This window comes from Lolium perenne, chromosome 6 (genome assembly GCF_019359855.2).
Source record: "Lolium perenne isolate Kyuss_39 chromosome 6, Kyuss_2.0, whole genome shotgun sequence".
In the NCBI taxonomy this organism is placed as follows: Eukaryota; Viridiplantae; Streptophyta; class Magnoliopsida; order Poales; family Poaceae; genus Lolium; species Lolium perenne.
In genome coordinates this window covers 138717478-138720914 of record NC_067249.2, presented here as the reverse complement: position 1 = coordinate 138720914, position 3437 = coordinate 138717478, and positions in this window count along the sequence as shown.

Sequence of the window (3437 nt, the reverse complement as noted above, 5' to 3'; positions counted from 1 at the left end):
ACCAAGAGTGAAAACATATCCACTTGTGGCCTTCATCTTAGCATCAGAAATCCAATTGGAATCACTATACCCATCAAGTCCTCTTGGATACCTGGTATAATGAATTCCATAACTCATGGTTCCCTTTAGATAGCGCATTACTCTCTCAAGAGCATGCCAATGATCATCTCCCAGGTTGGCCACAAACCGGCTAAGTTTGCACATAGCAAACGAGATATCAGGCCTCGTAGCGCAAGCTAAATACATGAGTGATCCAATTATTTGAGAGTATCTCAATTGATCTCTAGTTGCCTTTTCATTCTTTCGAAGCAAGACACTAGGATCATAAGGTGTGAGAGAAGATTTGCAATCATCATAGCCAAATCTGCTCAACACCTTCTCAACATAATGAGATTGCACAAGTGTAATCCCATTATTTTCATCTCTCAATAACTTGATGTTCAATATAACATCAGCTTCTCCAAGATCTTTCATCTCAAAACACTGAGATTAGAAGGTTTTGACCTCCTCAATCACTTTGAGACTTGTCCCAAGAATTAGTATGTCATCCACATACAATCATAGGACAACGCCCTCACCCCCACCATGGCGGTAGTACACACATTTGTCAGCTTCATTGACAACAAAGCCCACAAATGTCAAAGTTCTTTCAAACTTCTCACGCCATTGTTTGGGTGCTTGTTTGAGACCATACAAAGACTTCTTTAATTTACACATCTTTCTTTCTTGACCTTCTAGTACGAAACCATCAGGCTGTTCCACGTAAATTTCCTCGTCCAAGTACTCTCCATTTAGGAAAGCCGTCTTAACGTCCATTTGATGAATGAGAAGACCGTGTGAGGCAGCCAATGACACTAGTACTCGAATGGTGTTCAATCTCGCCACAGGTGAGTAGGTATCGAAGAAATCTTCACCTTCCTTTTGGGTATAGCTTTTGGCTACAAGCTGAGCTTTGTACTTCTCAATAGTACCATCAGCTCGAAGCTTCTTCTTAAATACCCATTTACATCCTACAGGTTTGCACCCATAAGGACGCTCAGATAACTCCCATGTTCCATTAGCCAAGATGGAATCCATCTCGCTTTGAACCGCTTCCTTCCAGTAGTCTGCATCAGGAGATGCGAGAGCTTCTGAAATGGTAGTGGGAGTATCATCCACAAGATACACAATGAAATTATTACCAAAAGACTTTGCAGTCCTTTGTCTCTTACTCCTTGTGGGAGCTTTATTGTCATCTTCATCAGAATCTGAACTCTCATCATCAGATTCCTCATCAGACTCCATAGGAGCTTCATGTATTCGATTAGATTCTCAACTAGACATGCCATGCATATCTCTCATAGGGAATATGTCCTCAAAGAATGTAGCATCTCTTGATTCAAAGATGGTGCCAACATTCATGTCATCCACTCCAGATTTCACCACAAGAAATATATAAGCAATGCTATGGGCAGCATAGCCAAGAAAGACACAATCCACGGTTTTTGGTCCAAGCTTTCGCTCTTTGGTGATTGGCAAATTCACTTTAGCCAAACAGCCCCAAGTTCGTAGGTAGGAGAGTGTTGGTCTTTTTTCCATTCCTCAAAAGGGGTAATCTCTTTATTCTTGGTTGGAACACGGTTTAGGACATGACACGAAGTCAATATAGCCTCCCCCCATCATTCCTTGGATAAACCCGAAACATCTAACATGGCGTTAACCAAATCTGTTAGAGTACGGTTTTTCCTTTCCGCAATCCCATTGGATTGTGGGGAATTGGGAGGCGTCCTCTCATGGATTATACCATGTTCCGCACAGAATAAATTGAACCCATTAGAAAAGTACTCTCCACCACGATCGGACCGAACCCTTTTTATCTTTCTTTCAAGTTGATTCTCAACTTCAGCCTTATAGATTTTAAAGAAATCAAGAGCCTCATCTTTAGTTTTCAGGAGATACACATAACAATATCTACTGGAATCATCAATCAAAGTCATGAAATATTTCTTTCCACCTCTTGTCAACTCACCATTCATCTCACATAGATCTGAATGTATGAGCTCTAGTGGTGCCAAGTTTCTTTCCTTCGCAGGCTTGTGAGGCTTGCGAGGCTTCTTTGCTTGCACACAAGCATGGCACTTAGAGCCTTTGACAAAGGTGAATTTCAGAATTAAACTCATATCAGCAAGCCGCGTCATACAACCAAAATTAACATGACAAAGTCGTGAATGCCAAACATTAGTTTCATTAACACTAGTGCTTACATGGTTCACAACATTATCATAGAAGTCTTCTAGAGAGAAGCGAAACATTCCCTCACATTCATATCCCTTTCCAACAAAAGTTTCATACATAGACAGTACAACTTTATTGGACTCAAACACCAACTTAAACCCATCTTTCATAAGATGGGAGCCACTAACGAGATTCTTCTTGATAGAAGGGACATGCAGCACGTTCCTCAGTTGCACGATCTTTCCCCAAGTAAACTTCAGATCTACCGTGCCAACACCACGAACAGTAGCATGTAACCCATTCGCCATCATTATTGAGGAACCTCGGGCCTGATAAGAGGTAAACATGGAGATGTCAGCACACACATGAACATTGGCACCTGTATCAACCCACCATTCCGTGGGCTGAAACACCGAAAGAACGGTAGGTAACATATTACCATACCATGTAGTTCCTTCCTCTGTGTTGCCAATGATCATGTTGACCGAATTTGAGTTTTGTCCAGCCTGACCTTTCTTTACTTTGCGTTGTGGACAACGATTAGCCCAATGGCCTATCTCGCCACAGCAAGGATCTATCTTCTTCGTTTTCCCCTTCTTCTTGAAGTTGGTAGTCTGGGAGACTCCCTTGTTCTTTCCCTTGGACTTGTGGGCATTTTTTGTATCATATTGGCAGCAGAACGTCCTTCAGTTCCTCCAGTGTGTTTGTCATTTGCCCTCGCCTTCTCCTCAACATCCAGAGAGCCCATGATATTCTCAACAGAAAACTCATGCCTCTGATGTTTCAGAGAAGTGGCAAAGTTCCTCCATGAAGGGGAAAGCTTAGCGACAATGCATCCCGCGACAAACTTGTCCGGTAGCACACACTTGAGGAGCTCAAGTTCCTTTGCCATGATATGCATCTCATGAGCCTGTTCTACCACAGATCGGTTCTCAACCATTTTGTAGTCATTGAACTGTTCCATAGCATACAGTTCACCTCCGGCATCAGCAGCACCAAACTTAGCGTCCAGTGCATCCCACAATTCCTTCCCATTTCGGATGTGCAGATAAGCATCAACCAATTTGTCTCCAAGCACACTTAGGACGGCACCCACAAAGATTATGGTGGCATCCCCGAACGCTTTATCCTCGTCAGGAGTAAGCGGACCTCTGGGAGTACCTTCCGCAACTCGGTGCACGCCCATAGAAGTGAGCCACGAGAGGGTTTTATTCTGCCATCTC